Source organism: Podarcis tiliguerta (genome assembly GCF_965153285.1).
Source record: "Podarcis tiliguerta genome assembly, chromosome: 17".
Lineage (NCBI taxonomy): Eukaryota > Metazoa > Chordata > Lepidosauria > Squamata > Lacertidae > Podarcis > Podarcis tiliguerta.
Genome location: NC_139550.1, coordinates 12,708,873 through 12,735,618, shown reverse-complemented (window position 1 = coordinate 12,735,618; position 26,746 = coordinate 12,708,873). Strand labels below are relative to the sequence as shown.

General features: G+C 42.0%; 1 protein-coding gene and 2 long non-coding RNA genes across 12 annotated transcripts in view; 2 read left to right on the top strand and 1 right to left on the bottom strand.

The window, feature by feature from the left end:
• LOC310668040 overlaps window positions 1-26,746 on the top strand; it is a 1,372,673-nt gene that overhangs the window by 268,191 nt on the left and 1,077,736 nt on the right. The gene's annotated exons all lie outside the window — the stretch shown is intronic.
• The window catches only part of ZNF462 (zinc finger protein 462), a 136,699-nt gene that overhangs the window by 105,333 nt on the left and 4,620 nt on the right, over window positions 1-26,746 (bottom strand). The gene's annotated exons all lie outside the window — the stretch shown is intronic.
• LOC310668037 lies at window positions 1,594-12,075 on the top strand. The gene is made up of 3 exons (XR_014506566.1): window positions 1,594-1,819; window positions 5,340-5,434; window positions 10,914-12,075. It is a non-coding gene; the product is annotated as an uncharacterized lncRNA (long non-coding RNA).

The window sequence follows — 26,746 nt, the reverse complement described above, 5'->3', positions numbered from 1 at the left end:
TCGACAGTGGAAAGGTCTCCCTCGGGATGTGATGGGCTCTCCTTCAGTGGAGGTTTTTAAGTAGAGGTTAAATCCATGTCCATCTGTCATGGATACTTCTTGCATTGCAGAGGGCTGGACTCAACCCTCAGGGTCCCTTCCAACTCTATAATTCTATGATAATGAGCAGGGGTCAGCAAACTTTTTCAGCAGGGAGCCAGTCCACTGTCCCTCAGAGCTGGGGGGGGGGGGGCGGACTACAGTGGTGCTCCGCAAGACGAATGCCTCGCAAGACGGAAAACCCGCTAGACGAAAGGGTTTTCCGTTTTGGAGGTGCTTCGCAGGACGAATTTCTCTATGGGCTTGCTTCGCAAGACGAAAATGTCTTGCGATTCCTGGGGAGTTTTTTTCGCTCCCCACCCCCTTTTTCTAAGGCACTAAGCTGCTAATAGCCTTTTAGCAGCTAATCCGCTAATCCCTTAAGCCTTTAATAGCCGCTAATAGCCGCTAAACCGCTAATAGCGCTAATCCGCTAATGGGCTTGCTTCGCAAGACGAAAAAACCGCTAGACAAAGAGACTCACGGAACGGATTCTTTTCGTCTTGCGAGGCACCACTGTATATTTTTTTTTGGGGGGGGGGGAGAATTTCTATGCCCCACCAATAACCCAGAAATGCATTTTAAATAAAAGCACACATTCTACTCATGTAAAAACACCAGGCAGGCCCCACAATAACCCAGAGATGCATTTAAAATAAAAGGACACATTCTACTCATGTAAAAACACAGCGATTCCTGGACCGTCCACGGGCCAGATTGAGAAGGTGATTGGGCCGGATCCAGCCCTCAGGTCTTAGTTTGCCTACCCATGATAATGAGGGATAGGATCACAGGCTAGATATCAAGAGGGGAAGTTTCTCACCACCAAGCCCAGAACTGACGGTTACCACTCATGACCCATCAAATTAATGGGAGATCCTCCAATTGTGTTTTATGGTCTGTCCGATGATTGACAACACACACACACACCAGGCATTTCCTGGTTTCTTGAGCTTCTTTTGGATCTCCATTTATGGTTGACAGGCTCTACTCAGCTTGGAAGATGCAAATTCTTCCTTGTAGGGGGGGAAAAAACCCTGCTGTCTGACACTTTGAAGGAAAATACATCAACAGTGGTTAGGGCAATGGCTTCTCAGAACAGGACAAGTTGTTCTCGCTCTCGCACACACAGAGCAGCCAACAAGTCAGAAAAGCCTCAATTCTGTCCAGGCAAATGAACCTATTAAGTATCTGAAACTTGACTTCCTATATAGTCAAACTTTTTTTTTTCCTGCTGAAGGCAGCAAACATACCATCTGGCCAAGACAGCACACAAAAGGGCCAGCTATTATGCCTTCTTGCATGCTTCTCCTCTTCGTTTCAAACAAAGCATTTCCTGGACCCCCCCCCCCCCAATCTCTAAAAGCCAAATCATTTGGGCCAGGAGCCAGATATTGCACTTTATAGTGTGTTAGTACTACTGAACTTTGTTCGCATGCCCTTTCCTCTTTGGGGAAAGCCTTCCACTTTGCTTTTCTGAAACCGAGCAGCTGTCCGTATGGGCGAGTATGGGGAGGGGGGATTAAAGTGGAGATCGCCTTTCTAGAAGCACAAAGCAGGAACCCTGAAGGCCTGCAGTAATTCAAACCAGAAACCCACACCTCTGAGGCATTCTTAAATAATATTCGTGTAATCATTTTCACTTCATACTTTGGAGGCACAACGTGATGAACAGAGAGGTCTTCTTCAACGATCCTTTGAAGTAAATCCACCAAAAAAGAACCCAATTCTAGTCCCAAATGTAAGTAACTATACAACCTTTAAAAGACTTTTGAAGGTAGCCCTGTATAGGGAAGGTTTTAAAAAGGTGTGTGATGTTTTATTATGTTTCTATATATGTTGGAAGTCGCCCAGAATGGCTGGGGCAACCAAGTCAGATAGATAGATAGATAGATAGATAGACAGATAACAAATAATAATAATAATAATAATAATAATAATAATAATAATAATAATATAGGATGTCCTTATTTTAACTGGAGAAATATTAGAGGGTATGAGATGACATAGTATGGAAGTGAGAGCTGGACCATAAAGAAGGCTGATCGCCGAAGAATTGATGCTTTTGAATTACGGTGCTGGAGGAGACTCTTGAGTCCCATGTACTGCAAGAAGATCAAACCTATCCATTCTTAAGGAAATCAGCCCTGAGTACTCACTGGAAGGACAGATCGTGATGCTGAGGCTCCAATACTTGGCCACCTCATGAGAAGAGAAGACTCCCTGGAAAAGACCCTGATGTTGGGAAAGATGGAGGGCACAAGAAGAAGGGGACGACAGAGGACGAGATGGTTGGACAGTGTTCTCGAAGCTACAAACATGAGTCTGACCAAACTGCGGGAGGCAGTGGAAGACAAGAGTGCCTGGCGAGCTCTGGTCCATGGGGTCACGAAGAGTCGGACACGACTAAACAACAACAACAACACGTGAAAACAAATTCCTGCACAGAAGATGTGCTCAGAGTTCCCTAAATTCTATGAACGTGTCCCTCTGCCACCTCACTCAAGACACTATTCTGCACCCCTTTCTGACTGGCAGATCTCGGGGTCATAGCAGAAAACAAAAGCAGGTCCCACAACACTGACGGCCATTTGCCTTCAAAAGCTGAAACCAGAAATGTCGCGAGTAAAATATCTTATAATAATTTCAAAACAGCCTCCAAGAATAATAATAAAAAAGAACCCTATTTTCTCTCCAGCAAGACTGACAACAATAAAGGAGAGTGCAGAGCTTCCCTTGTGAGGTTGATCCATAACGGAGGTGCCAGCACCAAGAGTACCCTGCCCTGTGCACTCACAGAGATACAACTACTCTAATTGAGGGCACACGGATCAAGCTATCATCCCCCAGTCAGAGTGCTCAGGGAAGATTATAATGTTCTCCACCTCCTCTCAGCATAATGCATACTTCATATGAAAGCAATTGCTCTCACTCATGTGTAACCTCATGGCGGCCAGGATTAATCCCTTATAAATCAAAGTTACTAGATTTGGTACAGGCTTAAGGATCCGTGGAAGACACATTCCCCAAGAGAATGAGGATGTTAGCATTGAGGGTGGGGTGGTTGGGTATGACTTGAAAATATCCAAAGTAAAAAGCTACACTTCCCAATCTGAGTAACATGAGAGCTCACACATACAAAGGAAAGACCTGGCTTCCGCCATGCACGCCTTAATTAAAAGCCAAATTAGATCAGTGCAATGTGTTGTACATGGATCCGTCTTGAAAGTCTTGTCTGGAAACTCTGGTTGGCTCAAAATGCAGCAGCAAGGCTGCTGATTGGTACCAGAGAACACAGCTTGCCAACCTGCCAATTTGTTTCTGGGCACAATTCTAGGTGCTGGTTTGGATCCGCAAAATCGTAAATGAGTTGGGTTGCCTGCTCCCATAAAAACCTGTCTTAACTATCAAGATCTCTTCTGAGATTGCTCCAGAGATCAGCCACAGCATCTCACCTCTAGAAACGCCTTCCATTTTTCAGTTTGCCCTGATACTTTTAACGCAACAGGAGAACGTTGTTTATCATCATCTTCACCACCACCACCACCACCACTGGTTTTCAATGCACCTTGATTTGAATGATAAATTATTTTTATCTACTGTTTTAAAATTTGTTTTACATTGTAAATTTATTACTAGCCCACCAACCCCACCCACAATTGTATTAGTCATTTGAGACATTTCTAAAAAAAAAAAAATGTTTAGGGTACTCTTATTTTGACTCTAGAAAATCACCATTTTATAGTTCAAATGGGGGGGGGGATACAGTAAATGGACAAAAGTACAGATTCATAAAATGTTTAGGGGTATGTGTACCCCTGCATCCCCGCAGAAAAAAGCACAGTAGGTGTGTGGGTGTGGATATAGATATAGATATAGATATAGATATAGATATATGCTTATTTGACTGTGTGGATAGGATTCTAACTTGCTATTCCCTCACCTAACTGTGGAATCCAAAGAGAATTTCAACCTTGGGAGATAAAAGCTATCACCCAGAGAAATACTGGTATAAAACATTTTGTTGCCTGGAATTGGATGGAAAGTAACCATGAATGCCTCTATATGGACTTAATAGTTTTCTTCCAAATAAAGCAACCCTGGTGTATAAAGTTCTTATCATTTCCAAAAAAAACCCACTCTACAGTATCTTTCAAAACATTCCAGCAATGATGACTTCAGATCTATGACAGATTTGACTTTCCTTGTTGTTATCTCCATCGTGTTTAGAGCATACTCTATATTAGAGTGCATTCCAGGAAACGTAACAGCAGAAATAGGTCAACCATTAACCAAATGAAACGGGTTGCTGCTCTACAGATGATGCCCTTCGAAAAGTTGCTTCACAGACTAGCTCTTTAGAATGCATCCCTCATCATGGCTGAAGTTCATGGCTTCCGTGGATTTTCTTTAATGCTGCTTGGGTTCATCTGAAGTTACAAGACTTCCAGGACATGCCAGCTTAAAACAGCAAGGTCAGAAGATAGGAGAGACAAGACTCCTCCACGTAAGAGCAATACAAAAGAACGGCCAATTCATCAATCTCATCCCCATGGTTCCCTGTGGTTTAATATGCATGGGGAGATGATGAACACGTTTTTCCCAATTTCATCTTTAAAATATTCAGCCGATTCTTTTTTCGTTATTTTTCAGACATCATTTGTGGGATGAAGCTTGTTAGTTTCCATTATCACTTCTCAAAAGTGTGGGGGACGGGACCCAACCTCCAATAATTATCTTCATCTTTGATAGGTTCCTATATTAAGGGTCTGGAGTGGGGAAAGTTGCCATCAAGAACTCTACAAGCATTTATATCAGACCTGGGTGTCTTTGGAATAATTTGTTATCCCTTTTCGTTCCCTTTGTATTCCAGGGATCACTGGTAAACTGTCTTATAATAAGAGGTATTTTTTTTTCTTACTCCTGTTTTACCACAAAGACTACACCTCAAGACTTCATTGCTCATTCTGAAACCAAACTTAACCCCCACCAGAGTCCAAAATTTAATTTTAAACTGTCAGAAGAATTAAATATTTTTTTAAAGAGTGGGAAAATATTGGTCTAAAAAGTTCAGAGTTGACATGGCCTCTGAATACCAGTCAGTGGAGAACAACATTTAGGGAACAACACACAACATTATTATTATTGAACTTTTTCCCCATCTCTCTTTTCCCACTTGATTTCCTATAACTGAAATTCTTTCAATGAAATATTAATCATAATAATATAACATCCAGGGAGGGCCATTCTTCTGCTTTCAGGCTTCTCTGAAGTTTCTTGGTTGGCCACTTTGGGGAACAAGATGGTGGACTAGATGGGCCTCTGGTCTTCTCCTTCAGCAGAGCTCTTCTTTAGGGTATTTATATTTTCTATTTCAGGCTGAGTGCCGATGTTAATGAATACAGTGATCTCTTGAATATGGTAGAAGGGGCTTTAAAACTGTGTACCTGCCTGGTTATACCAAACAAGCACACACACACACACATAAATACATGTTTTGCCCTGCACCTGCAATACTTCTACTTTCAGAGTGGAATAGGAGGAAACAGATGAATCCAGTGTTCAAAATTAAGCCAGGTGTGTTTTGTGACTGGTATGGGTCCAATTGCGACCACGCTGAGATCTCTGGATTCCAGGCTGGCAACCGGGAAAAGCCAAATGTCACTTAGAGAAGGATCTGAAATATTTTCCTTGAAGCTTGAATTAGTTTTATTCTGGATTCTTTTCTTTGATTTCTTAATGTGTTGCAAACGGCTTTGAGATTTGGTCTTTAGAACCCCTGCCCAGACCAATGGGCAAAGCACATGCATACCACATCTAATATAAATCAAATACGAAAGACTGAAAGAGAGCTAGACTTGATGAAGAGAAGAGTGTAAAGGCCGAGAGCGAAAATCTATTGCTGAAGCTAAGCAAGTTTATGTTTTTATGACTCAAGAGTGTGACCTGTGTTCTAATTCACTAGGTGTGATTCAGCAAGCCACAACTCTGTCGTGGGAATAATCAGTGCTATTTTTAAAAAAAAAAGAGGTGCCAGAAGTCTCCATGAACACCTCCTTCCTTCTCTTATAATGTCAATGGTGCCCAGCTGAGAGGTGCTGGAACTGAGTTCCAGCGAGTTCCAGCTGGGGGGGGGGGGAGAAGCCCTGGAGATAATATTCTTTGTCTATTTTATAGTGTGAATGCATTGATTACTGAGATTTAGAAAAATTGTGTTATTTTTTGGCGTGATATAAATGTATATACCAAACAAACACAAGCAGTACAACACAAACAAACGCAACTGGTAAAATGTCATGGGGGGGGGGGGACACGACCCTAATATTAGCATAAAGAACAAGCAGGACTAGTAAAATATAGTCAAGAGTATTAAAAACCACCAAATGCCTGGGAAAACATAAATGGCTTAACTTGACCTCCCCCCCCCAAAAAAAAACCCTTGCAGTGCAGCCATCTCTGGGGAGGGAATTTCACAAACATGGCAACCCCCTAGAAAAACCCCTTTCCCTTGTTACCATCCACATCACCACACCCAGCAGGGAAAACTGTAGCCATGACCCTCAATGGTCAGTGTGACTTTATCAGCAGGTTGGCTACCACCTCCTTGGTCAGTTAAACCACCCATTCACAGCAGCTCCATGTTTTCTTATCTGAGCTTCAGTTTAATAGCTCTCATCCAACCCCTTGTTGACTCCACATACCCATTCACCACCACCATTGCAACGTCCAAATCAGTTAAAATTAAAAAATCAAGTTGGGGTTCATTGGCGCTATCAATGGTGCCAGTCACTCCAAATGGTTCGCCCAAACACCCCCAGTGGTTTCATGTAGATATTAAGTACCATGTGGGAGCAGATTCTGTGGCTCCAACAGCATGGGGTCCAGCAGTAGCAGAAGTCCCCGCGACCCATTTTCAGCATTCAGTCTGTTACGAAATGAAACCACAGCTGATTCCCACCTGAGACATAGGGTCCAAAAGGTTATTAAAAGCTGCTGAAAGGTCCAAGGTGATCATTAGGGTCACATTCCCCTTGTCTCCTTTCCTCCAAGTCCATCATGGTTTCAGCACTAAACTCAGTTCATATCATCCATGTAATCCAAAAGTGTCTGGAGCTGATCCGCAACCACCCATTCAAGTACCGTGTTCAAAAAGGGAATGTTTACAAATGGCTGATGCCTGAGAAAATTCTCAAGTCCAACGAAGACTTTTTAGGAGCAGCCTAACATTCCTCAAAGGGATGCGGGTGGCGCTGTGGGTAAAAGCCTCAGCGCCTAGGGCTTGCCGATCGAAAGGTCGGCGGTTCGAATCCCCGCGGCGGGGTGCGCTCCCGTTGTTCGGTCCCAGCGCCTGCCAACCTAGCAGTTCGAAAGCACGTCAAAGTGCAAGTAGATAAATAGGGACCGCTTACTAGCGGGAAGGTAAACGGCGTTTCCGTGTGCGGCTCTGGCTCGCCAGAGCAGCGATGTCACACTGGCCACGTGACCCGGAAGTGTCTTCGGACAGCGCTGGCCCCCGGCCTCTTAAGTGAGATGGGCGCACAACCCTAGAGTCTGTCAAGACTGGCCTGTACGGGCAGGGGTACCTTTACCTTTACCTTTTAACATTCCTCAAGATGGTTTGGACCACACACTCTCTCAGTAACACATCTCCTAGATTCAACCAGTACAAGCCAAGAAAGGCAGGAATTGAACAATCAGATGGTCAATATCCAAGCAACAGCAAAAATAAGGTCTTCTGGTCCCATTTGTGCTGCATCTAAACACTTGTGACTCATTTTGAATACCCTAAAAGGTATAACTATGCTGATATTTGTTTTTATTATGCTATTAATTATATATTGTTCTCCCTCTGTTGCTTCATGTGTTGGGGGGTTGAAACAGGGGGACTAATAACATTATTAAGGAGACTGGTGACCTTAGAAAGATTTCCTAGCCTACCTCCCTCTTTATGCTGTTCATTAGCTCTTGAAAAAGAAGTGGCCATTCATCTGCTACATAAGGGGAGTTAATACAGAATAGTGTTGAAAGTCATAAGGGACCCATTAGTAGTAACACTTTGCTTAGGGACTGTGGGTATATTAGTCCTCAGCAAGAGGAAAAGACCCAAAGAAGTTATCTTCCTGAAAAACGGGAAAGCACAACGTTTTACTACATTTGTCCCTACTGGCATGATGCACCCATAAATAGCTCAAGGTACAGAAGCCTCTGCAAGTGCAGAGAGAGAGAGAACCACGGTGATAATGTCTGCTGTTGTGCTGCCCTAAAGCCAAAGTGACTCGCAAGGCATGTGACTAAAATGGAATGTATGAGGATATTAAGTCTTATGATGACTGCAAAACAATGGACACTGGGTCCTTATGTGAAGATTGCTACTTCCTTTTGGCCAACATGTCCTATTAGCTAATTGATATCTTCCCCAGCCACCCTTAGTCATTAATAATTAGCTAATTAGCTAAATTTACAAGCTCTTTGCAGTCATGGGAAGCATATCCACAGTAAAGCCACAACTGTTTATGTGTCTTCCCTCCATGAAGTGATGCACACATGGGACTTCTCTCATTCTGTCCTCCAGTAACCCTGTAAGGTACATTAGGCAGACAAAGTGAACCGCTATATGATGACCCAGTGAATTTCACGGCCAAGTAAGTGGCCACTGGAACCCATGTTCTTTATCTCTAAAACCCAACACTTGATCCACACCACACGTCAGTAGTTAAGCCTGCAGAAGATTGTGATCCTGGAACCTGAAGTATGCTAGGCAGCCTATATTGCCACTACCCTTTAAGCTCAGCCCAGAGGAAACTACTTAGAAAACCAGTCAGACTTTTAAATAAGTCTTTTGAAAAACAATAGACCAGAACAGTTCACATGGAAAGACCCAACATCTACAAAACTTTTGAAATCAAAACTTGCTATCTAGGCGAAATCAAAACTTGCTATCTATCTGGCGAAGGGGGCAGCTCAATTGCTATTGCTCCTTGTTCTTGCCCAGGATCTACCTCACCACACCCAGCTTGGGTTCATTCCTAGTCAGTGTTCGAAATGAGCCAAGCACATTTTGCACCTAGCTATCGGCCAAGATGGTGCCTGGCATCTCCTCCATCTGGAGGGACATGCCTGGGGATCATTAGATTTGGACTATTTTCACACATTAATACCACATCCTGTATAATTCTATCCCATATCTATATCTATATCTATATCTATATCTAGCTAGCTAGCTAGCTAGCTATATTGTACTTACTATCAGAATGAATTTCTGGAACCAAAATGCTTTTTCAGTGCAGCCTGAGCAAGAGCAGTCAACATTAAGAAAAAGTGGCAGGAATAGACCACTATAGACATGGACTGTCCCTGGATCAAGTGACTTTTCTTCTTTAAGTTCCCAAAGCTCATAACCTGGCTCAAGTGTGTCATCTGAACTAGCCAGATGTTTAACTGAGAATCAATCACAGTCAGTTCATCATATGAAAAATATGACTTCAGAGCCATCTTACCCAAAAATGGCAATTAGACATTCCATTTTGGCACCATTTCGTGCCTTGATTATATATCTGAGTTTCTAACACTGTTCTTACTCCCAGACATGCCAGGAACCATATTTACCAGTACTATGGTCAATGGGAAATCAAAGTGTTACTCAATATGTCTTTGTCAAAGAAACTCTGCTTTGCATATTGCAATCATGGATAGAAAGATGAGACAACAGTCACATAAAGTGGACTGTCTTTCAATATTATCCTTTCAATTCCCCAGCAACCTGTATCAGCCAGTTTCCAGCAGTTCTCCAGAATATCTGCAAGGCAAGAGTTGAGCCCCATCCGTCAGAAGTTGGCCTCTACTACTAACTTCTCCTGCCAAGCCCTGCATCGATGAATGGAAGTAACCCAAGTGGCCTTGAGCTACTCATTTCAGTGGGTCTCTGCACAGAAGATCCTGGTGATCTGCGCCCACAGACTGCAATTCCCAATCAACCAATAACACAGAGAAGGGTAAACATGAGCAATGTATTCAGAAACCTATCTGCATGGTGAAGGAAAAAAATCAACACTTATTAAAAGCATTTCTATGATATAAAGAACTGGAGAGGAATGCAGGCAGAAAAAAGGAGGGACTGTGTTAGCTCTTCACTATGCAGTGAAGCTACCTTTTAACGAGAAAGCCTGAAACACAAGATTAGTGAGTTGCACCCATCCCCAACGGCTAACTTCAACTTCATTCAGTGTGAGAATCTGGACGTGAATGTAAACGAAGGTGCCCATTCTTGCAATGTCATTGGCACCAATGTAGGAAGAGTTTGTGTGAGGTGACCAGCCACCAATCTCACTGTAACTAAATGTAAACCTTGAACAGTCAGGCAGATTAGATAAAAACGCACGTCCTAACTCAATTAAAAAAAAAACACCTTCTTGCAGAAGCTAGTGGAAAGTGAGCGAGATAAGGTTCCAGCTACACAACTCTTGTTTCATGTGTACCTTCCCATCCCATGTGCTTCTGGGAAATGCAGATTACACCTCATTTGAATCGAGTCACGCCATTAAAATAACATCTAAGAAAGGTATCTATTTGCAGGCTACAAATCCTGCTGAATAGGCAACAGAAAATCAAGAAGGATGTTCTGTACTCATAACTGAGTAAAACACTCGAATGCTTCAAGCTGTAGCTGTATTTATTATTAATTATTATTATTATTAGCCAATTTTCAAATGCACTTGACGGAGAAACCAAGAGCCATACAGGTCACTAAATTCTGACCTTGCAGATCTCCCCATGAGCATTTAGGAATTTCCTTTATGAGAGGTCCTCTAACATGTACCATTTTTTCTTCCTTCCAGGGTTTCTCTTAATTGCCAACACGAAACCTACTGGTGGCACTCCTAATTAAAAGGCATGGTTTTATACAGAAGGAAGAAAAAGGCCACCTAATCTATAGGACCTTCCTGTTTAAGAGACAACCACGATAGCGTTCTACTGTTACGTAGCAATTACATAATTGCATGGTCTATCCCGTATCATTTGCAGTATTCTGTACCCTTCTCCACTTAACAGCTACAGCACAATGTTCTCAGATGATTGCGGCTACTGAACAAAACAGCCTCTGCGCTGGAGACAAAGGGATCTGCATGTGACAATGGAGCTTCATCAGAAGCTTAGGACTTTTCACATGACTGAATGCTTCCTTTTCTCCAGATCTGTGAAACCCTCCCCTTCCCAGCCTCCCGTTATACAATGCTTTTGGAATATCCTTCAATCGCTTCAGGAGAAATTAAAAGGCAGGTTTGTGGGGGGAGAGGGGAGGGAGGGGGTTGAAGCCAAGAAATCCTGCTGGGTTGAACTTTTCAGATGACAACACACAAAGGTGCTGCTTTATTGCAGAATGGGAAGGCTGCAGTATAAAGGACAAGATGTGGAGCGTTGAGGGGCGGTGGGGGAGAGAGGGGGAAATCTATTTAGACTTCCTGCACTGGCATGAAATGGCTGCTTCTCTTCTTAGTGCCAGCTCCAATGCTTCATGTTGACATTACACATCCTGTGCTGTAGATCCACCCCCATGCTGCTGCTTGCCCAACAGAATTATCTCCTGCGTCACAGCAGTGGCAACAGATCTGCTGGCTCTGCAGATCCGAGAGGCACCATTTCAAAGCTCTCTTAATGCAAGCAGCAACTGGACACACATTTACCAGATACTCTAGTCTGGGTGAGTCTGTGGGCCACTCTTAGCAAAACATTACTCGGCCTAACCTTCTGCTATCCAGATGGTCTCGCTTCCCTCTTGGGATCAGACCCATTAAACTTTATTTCATTACAGCCAAAAAATAAAACTACACACCCAGCCACAACTCTGGTCCTAACACAGGAGTCGTGTGCAGCAGTGCGCCTGGTGTGTCTCCAACAGGGCTGCTGAGATGACCATGATCTAAAGAATAATTGGAAACCATAATTCACACACCAACAGAGAACAGAAATCTTCTGGAGAGAGGGAAGGGAACTGAAATGATCTGCCAGTTTAGGTACTCTGAAAACAGAAACAGCATAGATGCCTACTTGTATTCTGAACAATCACATAGTTCTCCCTTCATAAGGTCCCGGTTGCATTTCCCCCTTCATTGATTCATTCAGTTATTTTAATTGCCGACTGCAGCAATAGTCCTTAAATTCAAAACGACGTGTTTACAAAGGACCTTTGTGGTATTCCCTTGCTAGTAGACTCATCAATATAAACAAGGGTGATGAAAGAAGAGAAGCTGGTTGAGTATGGATGAAGAAAGGAGAAAAAATGAGCCATCTTATGGTACCCTCACTGCTGCAATGCACATCAACTCCCATCAGCTACAACCAAAAACTCATGCTCTCCAAGCAATCACCTACATTAAAATGAAATCACCAAGCACAGACCATCCTCCCCCACTCAAAAAATTACAAGATTTGGATATACTTCTGCACAATGATCAGAACATCAAACTCTAGCCGTTCATCTGTACTACATAATTATTTCAGATTTATTTTAACTCCACAGCTTCCCCAATGATTAGGGGATCGAAGATTTGAAGTTTGAATTATTTATTTATATTAGATGACTGGTACAAGTCAATGAAAGTATCATACCAGGAGGAGTTAGGCAAAAATCCAGAACTAAACTCATGTTCCATTAAACTCCAGTGATCTACATACATACAGGCTCCCTCAAGCAACCGTAGATCCCGCTAGCAACCGTAGATCCCATGTTTAATTTGTTTGAGGCGGGACGTCTGTTGGGAATGGGAATTCACACTACTTCCAGTACAGGCCACTTCACTAAGGAGACTCCATAATGGCTCTCTTTTTGTCTCCCTTACTGTTGAAAAACGTACTTCACAAGCTTCCTCGCAACTGGGACTTTTCTTTCTCCCGCTTTTAATTTTGTTACTCTGCAAAGCACTATGCCCATTGGTGGAGCTACACAAATGACGAGGATGTAAAAATATGCAAACTGCCTTTCCCCACCATCAAATTACTTCACTGGAGACAATAAGCAGCCTGTTGCGCATTTTTTAAAACTGCCGTAAGGCATTGTAGACTTTACCTTCGTCTGTCTTTCTTTCCTGAAGAGTTGGAATTTGCCTTTACAAACCCTTGATTAAGATGTTATATCTCATCTTCAGAACCTGAAGCGCATGCACACACACACACACACACACACACACACACACACACAGAGGCAACCCATGTCTGTATATGGTAACAGAACCTCCAAAGTACCATTGCATGATCTGAAACATCATCCACCATGCTAAAAATAGTCAACCCACCCCTTGAAGTCTCAAGAGACCATCTGATATTGCAGTATAGCATTAGCAAAGCTAAGTAGACATGAACGCTTAAAATAAACATCTCCACGGTGAAGACCAGAAGGCTGTCACACCCTTATTTTGCCCTCTGTGAAGTGGCTTGAGAGTTATACCTGAAGGAACATCCAGAAAGCTATTTTAGCTCGAGAACAGAAAACGCCCAACTTCTTTTTTTAATAATATGTGGTAGAGATTAAGAACAACCAGGGTAGGGTTGTCATATTTTTCTTAAGACATGGGCTACTGGCTTCTGAGAGTTAAATGAGAGAAGGTTTACTACAGCCACTGTTGAAATGAGATACCACGGATGTTCCTACTGAGATTCCATTTGCTCAAGGGAATTTTTTTCTCTCGTTCTCAGAGTTACTATTAACACAGGGTCAACTTGACGAAGCTGGTTGGGCAGCCATATCCAGGGATGACGAGCAGAAAAACTTCTTTTTTAAAAAAATCAAAAGCTTCTTTTAAGTTTTGGGAATCAATTGTGAAGATGATGATTAGTTTAAGGTGACTTTAAGGAGGGGTAGAAACATTCATGGAGGACACGGTATCAATGGCTAGTAAGCTATGAATGCTATATAGAATTTCCATATGCAGAGGAAGTATCCCTTTACATAGCTGAAGGAACAAGCAGAGGCAGATGTAGTCCATCACCTCCATGCTCAGCTTATTAAGCTTCCCGGGGAATCTAGCTGTCTATAGGTATCATGACTACTATTCTTGTTAATTCTGCTCAAACTGTGCAGCTGTCTCTCTGTGTGTAGAATAAAGCCAGCTTCAAACCATGGTTCAATATCCTGGCTTGTTCCGCCGCTGGCAAGTATAGTGTCCTTGCTTGGACTACATGGAAAACTATGCTTAATTAGGGACTTTTGGTTTGATTGCTCACACCACAAACAAAGGAGAAAAGGGATTGACTGTAAGAGTTGGAAAATAGTTCATTTTTGTCTTGGCTTAATAAACCTAGATGGGATCATCCAAAAGCACGCCTCTGGTTAAGGAAAACAAACCGTGGTTAAAGGTTATGTCTGCACAAGGTCACTGAGTTAAAACATGTTTTTCTATTTAGGAGCAAAAAAAATCAGTTGGGGCGGGAGGAAATCACGCTTTTGAGATAAAACAATAAGTCATGTCATGTATTATTGCACAAAGCTACAAATATTATGACTGTCAACCGAACAGCATAGGCAACTAGCTACGGCAATTTTAAGTCTCACTGGCTTCAAAGGGAGCAGTGCTGCACTTTATTCTCCCACAGAAATCAATGTGACTTAAAGACTATGAGAATATTGCTTTTCCCATCTCACTGAGAAGCACTGCCCTGCTTTTTCACTGCTGGGCTCTGCTTCTGAAAAAGTTCAGAGACACAAGTCGTCAAGTCAAGGATCTCTTCCTCGTTGTCATTCCCAAGTGTAAATAAGGACCCAAATAAAAAGTCATTAAATTGCTCAGCAATTTAAGACAAAGGGTTGATTCCAGCCCAGTCATCATCATAGCATGATGACTGACATTAACAGGCATACATTAGCCATGTACACTGATGTCATTGTGACTACTCTAAGTATGACTTACCGTATTTTTTGCTCTATAAGACTCACTTTTTCCCTCCTAAAAAGTAAGGGGAAATGTGTGTGCATCTTATGGAGCGAATGCAGGCTGCGCAGCTATCCCAGAAGCCAGAACAGCAAGAGGGATTGCTGCTTTCACTGCGCAGCGATCCCTCTTGCTGTTCTGGCTTCTGAGATTCAGAATATGTTTTTTCTTGTTTTCCTCCTCCAAAAACTAGGTGCGTCTTGTGGTCTGGTGTGTCTTATAGAGCGAAAAATACGGTGGTTGGATGGCTACAATCCATTATTTGGTAGTACACTGTATGTTCAAATGTTTTAGATCATGCTCTTAGATAGTATAAAGGCTCTATTTAGTTGCAAAGCAATATGTTTTAATTCTTCAGAAGAGACTGGGATTATAAAATGAGTGGGAACTCTTTAGGAGTTTGTATACTGCTTGTTCATTAAAAACCTTTAAGTGGTTTCCAGAGAATAAAATATGCATTAAAATTATCAGAGTTAATGATAAGTTAACCTAATAAATTTCAAAATCTAAATCAAATCAGTAGTTAAAATATACATTAAAATATAAAATTACGTATTAAAATACATATCAACTTTACATATCTGGGTAGGCTCCCTTAAAATAAAATAAAAACTTTTAGCAAGCACCGAATACAACCCAGTGAACATAGACCAAACACTATGCGATACTTATAAAACTTAAATCGGTTATTTGACATTGACTTTAATCAATGTCTCCCCAAATCAACCTGCTACTCTAGAGTTCAAGCTCTGAATGGCATTCTTTACAAAATCCAAGCTTATTATTTCAGATATGGTCCCATTCTATACAAAAGTGTAAGAGGCAATAAAATCCTATTCATGTTTCGTCCCACTGTCCTCAGTGGGGTTGACTCCCCTGTCGGTATGCCTAGGATTTCTGCCTAGGAGATCTTAAAAACTCTCTTTCTAAATCATGGCGTCAATAAACATCATCAAAATAAACAGCAAGTGGGAGAAAACCATTTTCAATAGTGGCTTTAAAAAGGAGGAAACCAGCAGCATGCTTTGCCATTAATCAAAATCGTGAAAATCTTGTTTGTCTGAATCCATTATGGCCCAATCCAATGGAACTGTGGAATATTTGGTTCAAATCAGTGTTCAGTGATGAATTCTGACCTAGTGCCCCTGAATTAGGTATTACTTTCTGAACCTTGTTTTCCCTCCTATTAAATACAGAAATAACCAACACGAATGATTTTGCAAGAAAGATAGCATTGTCATTGCTGTAGAAACAAAACCTATCTTGCTCTGAACAACCTGCCCATTGAGGAAGTCAACTGAGCACTCTTCCCTATACTGAGTAAGCCCTCTTCCCTATACTGTACCTCCAAAAGAATACACAGCAATACAAGGAAAGAGAAATAAAAATCTGGAATGCCAATCTCTTGGGCATGTTAGTGGGTAAGTATATATTATTCCTGGAGTAACAAATCCATTATCTCCATAACCAAGAATATGTAACCACAAGACTACATATTCTTTCAAGAAGAGGCACAAGACATTATTTCACAATTACTACACAGTGGGTAAAGATAACCTGATTGATTGAACCAATTTTCACCAAACTGGTTATGAGTTTCTGTATTTAAAACACTTGGGATGGAAATCTCGATGGGAGGAGATCGAAGTATGGAGTGCTTTGTCTGCATGTCTACATACATGTTTTATGCATAAAGCAAAGTCATTTAACCTACTGAGAGCAGCTATATGCTAAAGTACCGGGCTTGGATCCAGACTTACTCTTCCACAAACAGAAGGGTTCCTTCTCTTCACAGAATCATAGAACTGTAGAGTTGGAAGGGACCCTAAGGGTCACCCAATCCAACCCCCTCCAATGCAGGAATATGCAGCCGTCCCATACGGGGATTGAAACTGCCACCATGGCATTATCAACACCACGCTCTAACCAACTGAGCTATCCAGAAGAGTCAGAGATCCTGAGCATCATCATCACTGGAGGAAGTTGGTGGGGAGGCAAAATTCACCAGTCCACCAGTGTAGATATTGCTGAGTCAGATGGACCAATGGTCTGACTCAGAATAAGGCTGCTTCCTATTTTCCTATGTCCTCTGATCCTCTAGAGTAGCTCTTTGGGGACCACAGGGACTGTAGGGAGGAAGGCTGCAGAGCGAGTCAGCAAAAATCACCTCCACCCTTCCTCCAATGGTACATCCTGCAACTGAAGCCTTCAGACCCGTGTGTGTGTGTGTGTGTGTGTGTGTGAATGCACACACTCCTCAGGGTCACTAGACAGAACCAGCCTTCTGAATGGCGGCCCCTCCAATGCCAAACTCAGAGGCAAATAGGTATAAATGAACAGCATCCATAGCCATGGAACTGAGCAGAAGGCCATTTTGAACTCTCCAGAACCTTGCAAAAGAGGTCCTCTGGAGGGGGGAGGGGTAGTTGCTGACCAGGGATCAATTGCATTAAAAGTTGAAAATCCTCTTTACCAACTAGTGCTTCCATTTTTGTCAACGCTTCTAGATAAGAGGGAATAGTCCTGGGAAGTTTTATTTTCAATTGAAAACATAACTAGTTATGACACTAGTATAACAACGTGAGGCTTAAATTCACATTTTAGCTTCTCCCATAACCTTCAGCCCTCAGTTATAGTTTGAATCTCCCCAACCCCCTTGCTGGTGGAGCTGTTTTCTCTTCTTCAGCCACCTGTCCAAAATATCATGGAACCAGACAGTGTTCACAAATGACATCGCTTTCCATTTTTAGTACTTGTTGACCAAAAGAAAGCCAAAGCAGAAAGAAAACCCTTCCCTCACGCTTTGTCATCTGAAGTCTACTGAATGGAGTGGAAGGTGGGTGTTTCTTCTGAAGTCTACTGCCTTTGGGGCTGAGTGCGTCTTTCTATAGAAGAAAAGCTTCGTAAAAGACGGTCTTCTTTTTAGCGTGCCCCATCATTACCTACTCTGCTTCTCCTTCCTCGGCGCAGATACTTCTGTTAGCAGAGAGTTTCCACTACACATTGCTTATGGAATGTCTTAACCTACTTTTGTGCTTGCTCAACAGCTCTGCCTGCTTTCCGCTTCTGTGTGTCTCCTGTTTCCTTTTCCTGACAGTGATCCTTGCATCCTTTGAAAGCCAACCCTGCTGTGGTGACATCAGCTGAGCTTCCACTTTTTAGGCTCTTTCCAACGCATTCCATTAATATGAGCCACGGGGTGGTTTTAACATCACATATCTTAATTTCCTAGACAGCTTTAGATGCTTCGGGTGTCAGAAGGCTTTACGAGATGTCAGATGGTTTCACAAGAATGTTGTGCCACAGGTCATTCCTTTCCCTTGATAATTACTAAGTAATTAACTGCAATGTAAAGTAGTAAGGAGAGAGGAATAGACAAAAGGCTCAACAGGGTGGAGTATATAGCAACCATCCTCCAAATATTCAAGTCAGGAGTCCTACAGGCCAGTGTAAACCATATTTAAAAAACAACAAAGCCCTCATAATCTGCAAAGAATGATTTGAAGCACATATAGGTTCATAGAATTGTAGAGTTTGAAGGAACCTTGAGGATCATCTAGTCCAGTGGTTTTCAACCAGTGTCCAAATTCCCTGACTTTGCCCTGACTATGTAGTGCACTTGGGGTGCCTTGAATGAAGGTCAACACTGGCCTCTTTTCCTCTTTCCTTCCCTCCCTCCTCTGATGCCCTCTGCCTCCCAGAGGCTTCCACATTTGTTTATTGCAGCAGCCCTGGCTATAAGCTCTGCAGGTGAATGGTGCCTTTGGAAGGCACCTCTCTTTGGGGCAGGGGCAGCTCAGAGACCAGAGGTGGCAGCAGCGGCTGTCCAGAGGACTCCAAGAAGAGGAGAGGAGGCTGACAGAACACTCCACAAGTGAGGGTGTTCGAAAAAGGGTGAGAGGCCGCCAGCTCTGCAGGCAAGGGGTGACAGAACTGGGCTCCTGAGCTCCACAGGGGTGCCGGAGAAAGAATGCAGTTGGTCAAGGGAGTCATGGACTCAACAAGGTTGAAAACCTCTGATCTAGGCCAACCCCCCACAATGCTGGAATACGCAGCTGTCCCATATGGGGATTAAGCCTGAAACCTTGACTAGAGCACGATGCTCTAACCAACCGAGCTATCTAAAAGGACTTAGCATTATTTAAGGAAACAAGTCTTCTTTGTCCAGGCATGTCCAAAGTCCCTTTCGGGGGCCTAATCCGGCCTCTGTGGCATTTTATTTCCTGAGGTAAAATCCTTAAAAACAACTCCAACCCTTAAAAAAGCTCAAAAACTTCAGTCCTAAAAAAAGCTCACCAACTTTGGGGTAAAATCATAAAAAAGCTCACCAACTTCAACCTAAAAAAAGGTCAACAACTCTTTGGTCGGCCCTCACTCACAGCCCTTCACTTCATCAAATCTGGCCCTCTTTGAAAAAAGTTTGGACACCACTGTCTTTGGCTAATGCTGTCCATTTCACCTTCATACTTGTGATGGCTGGCTCATGGGAGCTGTGAATTAGGAAATCTCTGGTTCAAATCTCATCTCAGCCGTTAACTTCCCTCAGCCTCCCTTCCAAGCCCCATTACAATGTGGAGGTAATAATACTAAGGTACATTACGAGGCTGCTGTAGGAATTGTGGAGCTGGTGTATGTGAATCACTCTGAGTAACAGGGCAAAATACAAATGCAAACATCTTTATGATAGCTGTCAAGATATGCCAATGCTTGCAGTGCCTCCACAGTCATTACTCTCAGGAGGCAATTCTACCGAACACTCACTGGTGAAGCTGCATAGAATTAACTTAATGCTTAAAACAATTCACTGTTTACCCAGTCTGCACAAGTTTAACTCCCAGTAAAAATAAATAAATTACCTCACCATACCTCGCCAGTGAATATTGTATCAGCAGCAATGCATTTGACTTCCCCCTAATCAAAAACAATAGCTTTGTTCCTTTGCTAATCACTTGTACATGCCAGCACAAAACAATGTCGCTTTTCAGAACATTTATGACTTCCTCCAGAGGTTTTTCTGTTCTTTCCACCGATGACCAACTGGGGACATCAGAACTCACCAGATCATTTAATAAAAACCTTTCCTGCAACACAATCTGTGCTTTCAACTATTTCTTCAGTCACGTACCCACACACATCTCAAAGCAAGGTTGGGTTGGTTAACCAGAGGAAAAGCAAGTCAGTAGAAGCAGAATGGTTCCTCTAAATACCAGATAAAAATTTGGCAGCACCTGGCAAAATGCAACTGCTGAAACTAAGGTGAAGTGATTTTGAGTAATCCCTGGAAGACCACCTGGAGCCATATATACAGCATGTAGGCTTTAAACAGATATGCCAGACATTTTTTGAAGACTATTTTTAGGATAGTTATAATACTGGCAATATACTAACACCTTTGGCATGTACATACACCCAGCCAAGCAACTCCAAAGTTACTGATAGATGCTGTGATTACTGCAGTGAATGGAATTGCTGGAGGGAAAATTGAGAAGGTCTACCAGACCACTGAATGCAACTCGCTCCCAAAACCTCACCTCTCAGGTTGAGTGTCTATGCAATCCTACCCAAGCAGAGAGAAACCAAACCCTTTCACTATTACTCTACTTAAGCAGGACTCCTGCTGCAAGGGCCAACTGTGTCCTTTCAAGAAAATCAGCACTCCCAACCAGCTGATTCCATGGTTGGCACCACATAGTTCGAAGCCAAGTGCTTGAGTTAATTCAACATTACTTTGGCCATACAGAAGGAGCTCCTCATGGAAAAGTAGCTCCCTTATGTCTAAGCCAGCAATGAAAGGACCCGAAAATCATGCCAGCCACTCACTTTATGGGAAAGGCAATACTACACAACTAAAAGCAAAGCTGCTCACATCACCCGTGTGAAGGGGTACACACCCAATTTATCACTGGTATTACACCATGTATTTCCTGAGGTCATGCAATTCTTCCTCACCTGAATACCTTTTGTTACTGAGCAGCATTCCAACTGATTTTCTCCTCAAGAACAGTAGGTGGCTAATGAAAGAAAAAGATGAGTGCTGTTCTTGTATTTGGTCCTACATTCAGGCTACGATCTGGCTAAAATGAATTATAACTTTAAGTCCCATTAAGTATAGTAAGACTTGCTGGTCACTTTTGACTTAAGTGTGTCGTAGATTCCAACAGGACTTGGTCACAAGCCACCTTCACCCAACTAGGGTCATGCAGTCCAGAGTTTTACTATCCAGTGAGCATGATTTGGGGAGGGGAGTAAAGTATACACTTAATGCAACCTAAATAATCCTCAGGGCTAGCCAGGTTGAGACGACAGGACTAACCAGTCAGAATTAACCACTGTTACCTTTTATCTGTAGAATATTCTACAGTGTCAAGAACTTCCTTGCGTAAGTGGTAACTGCATCATGGAGTCATCTGATAGCAATGGCAGGAATGAAAAGCCCCCTTGATTCCAAAGTGTTGCAGGACTCTTGACTATCTCTCTCTCTCTGCACTTAATACAACTGTCCAACTACAACCCACCACTACCCACAAGAATGTTCTGCTCTCTCTTAAACTGGTTACACCATGTGGTCTACTTCTTCTTAAAGGTAAAGGTAAAGGACCCCTGACAGTTAAGTCAAGTTGAGAACGACTCTGGGGTTGCGGTGCTCATCTCACTTTACTGGCCGAGGGAGCTGGCATTTGTCTGCAGACAGTTTTTCCGGGTCATGTGGCCAGCGTGACTAAGCCGCTTCTTGTGAAACCAGAGCAGCACACAGAAATGCCGTTTACCTTCCCGCCGGAGCAGTACCTATTTATCTACTTGCACTCTGACATGCTTTCGAACTGCTATGTTGGCAGGAGCTGGGACCAAGCAACGGGGGCTCACCCCGTCGCAGGGATTCAAACTGCCGACCTTCCGATCGACAAGCCCTAGCCTCAGTAGTGTAGACCACAGCGCCACCCACGTCCCTCTTCTTCTTCTTAATGAGATAGCAAAAAGTGTTGCGCATGGTGGCTGATGATGCCAAGGTTACAAGTTCGATCCCTGTGTGGCACAGCTGCATATTCCTGCATTGCAGGGGGTTGGACTAGATGATCCTCAGGGTCCCTTCCAACTCTAAACTTCTATGATTCTAATTAAAAGAGGAACAACGAACAAGTGCCCAAGAGTCACGTCTACCAGCCAGTCCACTCCACTTGCTGTGGACTGGAGAGCCCTTGATGTGAACAGGCACGGTGATCTATAAAACTACTAGTCTTTCAGTAAGGAGCCATTATGTAATTAGCCAAATCCTGTCCTTTGCTATTATTTAAAAAATAACAATGCTCCAACCACTTGACTAGCCTTTGACATAATGACTGGTCTTCCAATCTATCAAGTTTATTACCAGCTCATCCTGCATAGATCCAACTGAAACTGTAAACATCCAGGCGCCTTGGCCCACCATTTTTCCATTTTCAGATTAGTGCACACAATGCAATTTTTAAAGTCTATTTGTCATAAGTGCTACATCAATTGTCACAAAGTTCTCCCATTTCCTAATTCCGTACTCTCTTGAAGGAAAAAAAGGAAGCAGAAGAATGCTTCGAAGATGACACCAACAGATGAAGTCAAGAAATAATTCAGATGCATCTCTGAAATTCTGTTCCCTTCAACCAAGAAGATAGTTTAACTTAAGATAATTATCTTCTCTGTGCCTTCCCCCTCCTCTTTCTTCTCTCAGCACTGGCATACAAACCATGCTATTTTAGCTTCTTTCCTGTTCTCCCAGTTCTTCTGGAACATTTTATTTTCAACAGTCAACTCATCTGGAATACTGCCATAGTGAAGTTCATCTATTACAATGTTAACTGTATCTCTCCCAGCAGAAGCTATCACCTTTACATTCAAGAATTTATTATCACTGCTCTAAATATTTATATATATATTTAAAAAAGAAAAACATGGACAGAAAAGACGTAAGCCTGCTCTACGGACACTTTCACCCCAACATCTTCACCCAGAATTGCATATTCTTTTCCTGGTTATAAAAAGGAGAGATGCTTAACACTTTTAAGATTTCCTAAACTTCAAAAAAAAACATTGAATGGTTAGGGGAAGGCATATACAGAGATGATGATGATGATGATAGATGGAAGGACAGATTTAAAAAACCCCCGGTAACATTGTGAACTCTTGTTATCAGAAAAGTGAAAGTCTGAAAGGAGGAAAGATCAAAAGTGTTAATGCAACAAACAAACAAAACCTAAGAACTGCCTTCCTCGATCAGATCACAGCCTCAAGGAGCACATCTGTCTGTTCCCAATAGTATCCAGGCAGATACTGTACACTGGGAACCCATGGAGTAACTTCCTTCCCCATATCTTACCTTGTACCTGATAATCAGAGATGTCTGCCCTTCTGCTATGGATAAGGTTAACTTAGTTAATTAATTTCTTATCCACACTTTACTGCAAGGTCCCAAGGTGGGTCACAACAATAAAATATGCCATTATGAAAATAGCCGTTCATGGGTCTATAAACTTGCCTAAATCTTTAGTCACCTATGCTTGTGGCTCCTGTATTTCTCATAGCCAAAGACTTCATGAGTGCTATCATGAGCTTCAACATCCAATGTAGCATTCTGTATTCCACCTAACTGTATTTCTTACGGAAGTGGGGATTATACATTTATAAATAAATTAAGTAATATTCACCCATGGTTCAGATATTTAAGTACTGGCTGTGCCGAATATTTGGGGGTTCAGTAAGTGACAAATACTTTTTTTTAAAGTGCCTGTTGCAACACTGGTGTGCCGCGTGAACTTTCTTTTACTCGTATTAAAAAATAGCCTCCGTGAACTAATCTATTCATCAACTAGTAGACTGTTGCGATGACTCCATAATTACTGATTGCAAGAATAAAAGGGTTTCTTTAGTTCGCCTAAGCCAGTGGTGGCCAAACTTGGCCCTCCAGCTGTTTTGGGACTACACCTCCCATCATTCCTAGCTAACAGGACCAGTGGCCAGGGATGATGGGAATTGTAGACCCAAAACTGCTGGAGGGCCAGGTTTCGCCACCACTGGTCTAAGCTAGGCCCCAACTTAATGCAACAAGAGGGGCTGCCATGGGTGTTGAAACATTAAGCCACCCTGTTGCACGCATGTAACTAACCTGTGCCTCTAACAGGGCCCTTAAAAACATTGATTCTCATACACACAACATTCTGCCAATATAATGGCAGTGACATTTTTCCAGGGATGGAATAAGGACTGGGAAGTGACAGAGGACCTCCCTAAAAATACCATTCCCTAGAAAATATGGTAGCTGTGCTACCCCACAGTTGCAAGGTGAATGCCTACCCCTTAGTTAAAATGACATAGGTGTCCATTTTAGTACAAGAGTGAAACATGCCTCAAAGTTATATACAAAAATAAAACAACCCTCTTGGAATCATACAATTGTAGAGTTGTAAGGGACACTAACAGTCATCTAGTCCAACCCCCTTTCAATGTAGGAATGAATGAACTCTGCTCCTACTATCAAAAACATATGACCTGACCCATCTTCTTTTCCTTGTAGAAATCACCACCATAGGAGTTATCTAGTGCAATTCACTTCTGTTACTTGAAATATGACGCATCCCTATTAAAATAAAAGACAGCCATCTAATTTGAGGAAAGTGCTGCAAGCATCCAAATACAATAGCTTTCTAGCCATGGTTATTGTTATAAAACTCACTGAGAAAGAAGCAGGCGGTCAAAAGACAAATTAGTACTTCCTCAAGAACCTGATACAATCAGTACCTATTAAGCATGGTTTTCTTGATTTGCCAGCAGAAGATAAGGATCCTCTATTCCTTCAAGATTGCTCTTTGCAAGGTCTTAAAGCCTGGTGAACTCTTGGTTACAGCTTAGCTAACTAGAGATAGACTTGCCCACCTAGTTCCTCCCAGCCTCAACAATGAGTGTTAACCAGCATTGTGCTTGAACTTCTGTCTTTTTCCATAGACATTCATCAATACCCACAAATTTCATTCTCTTTGTGTTTTCTCTCAGTTTTAATGACAGACCTATGTTCTTCAGCTTCACTGGAGAAATTAGCTACATTACAGGGAAGATTAGTAGAGTCTTAAATCTGGTGCAATTCTAAGTGTGCAATATTGAATATAATCCATAGAAACATTGCATTAGTTGCTTTTAGCTTAACTCCACTATTCCCACACCCAAGAATATATATTTCAAGAATATTCTCTTTGACTAGCCTTTCTCAAAACTTAGATTTGGATTATTATAAGACTTCAGTACTTCCTTTCTAGCAATAAAATTATTTTCATGAAATGCGTATTTCTTTCTACCATTAATTGTCACCATAAAATTCCATCTGGCCAACTGATATTGGAACACAACTTGTCTCCCTATACAACTGTGATACAGTTATTTCATTTTCAACCCTCCTAAGTTCCTAAAAACCACCCCACTAATCATATATCGGGGTCACATTTAGGTCACCATTTAGGGTTTTTTAAAAATAAATAAATAAATGCAATATATTTTGCATTTATATATATTTATATATTTGCATTTATTTATATTTTGCAATATAAAATATAAATATGAAATCATATTAAGGATTGTGGCTTATAGTACAGAGAAAATGCAGGAAGCACAAAGAAGTACGGTATACATTTCCTACAAAAGAGATGGAAGATTCCAATCAAGGATGACATCTAGATTCAGCAGCGATAGTTCCTTTGAACTCTAATTGACACTCATATATTTTTCCTGCAATTCAAAATCCACCCAAGGATCTGAACAAACAACAACAAATGTTTAACACCTCCTTAACAGCTACATCAACACCAAATTAGTGTTTTTTAAAAAAAAATCACTTTAGGGGTCATTTCGACATCCCTTACCTTGAACTCACTTTTACTGACCTCCCATTTTAATGAAACACTTAAATTACAAACAATCTCAGCTACAAGCCAGGTTTTGAGAAAACATTGAGTGATATACCTGGTATTGTAGGAGAATACGTGAAGTGTGAAATATCACAGGTTGTAGGAGAAAGTTCTCCAATTTTTACATCCCTTTGGGTCACCGAGGACCCCAAAAGCATACAGAATTAAAAAGAAAAGCAAATCTGAGGAGCTTTTGACTACTGTTGACGTTGATCATTGAATATCAAGCTAAATCTTCAAAAGACCTACATTTTCTTCCACTAGTTTCTGTGTTCATCATCTCATTATGAACACGGCAAATTCTTCGCCTTGTGGAACATTCATGCATAGGATAACAACTGAATGATATCTCCGATTTCCATGGGAAAGGGCGATAAACTACTTCTCTCCCTCCCCCTCATCTCCTCAAGACAAACTCAACTACAAGCCCAAAAGAGAAAGGAATCCGAAAATAAAATTAACTCACTGAAGAAACAAGCAGATAAGCAGCCAGTATGTTATGGGTGCATGAGTAATTTTCTCAAAGAGTCTCAAAGCAAGCTCCAACACCAGATCAGCTGACACCATCTCAAGCACAATGGATTGCAACTCACATATTCCATGCAAGTCAAGAGGTACCATCAAGTATTTGAAGAAGTGTGCATGCACACGAAAGCTCATACCCATAACAAACTTAGTTGGTCTCTAAGGTGCTACTGGAAGGATTTTTTTTTTGTTTTTGTTTCATCAAGTACTGAGACACACATGTGCAAAATAGCTCTTAAAAACTCTTTTCTATTTTCTGAGCAAGAAGTATGATTGCAGTGTTAATGCAAAGTGAACAGC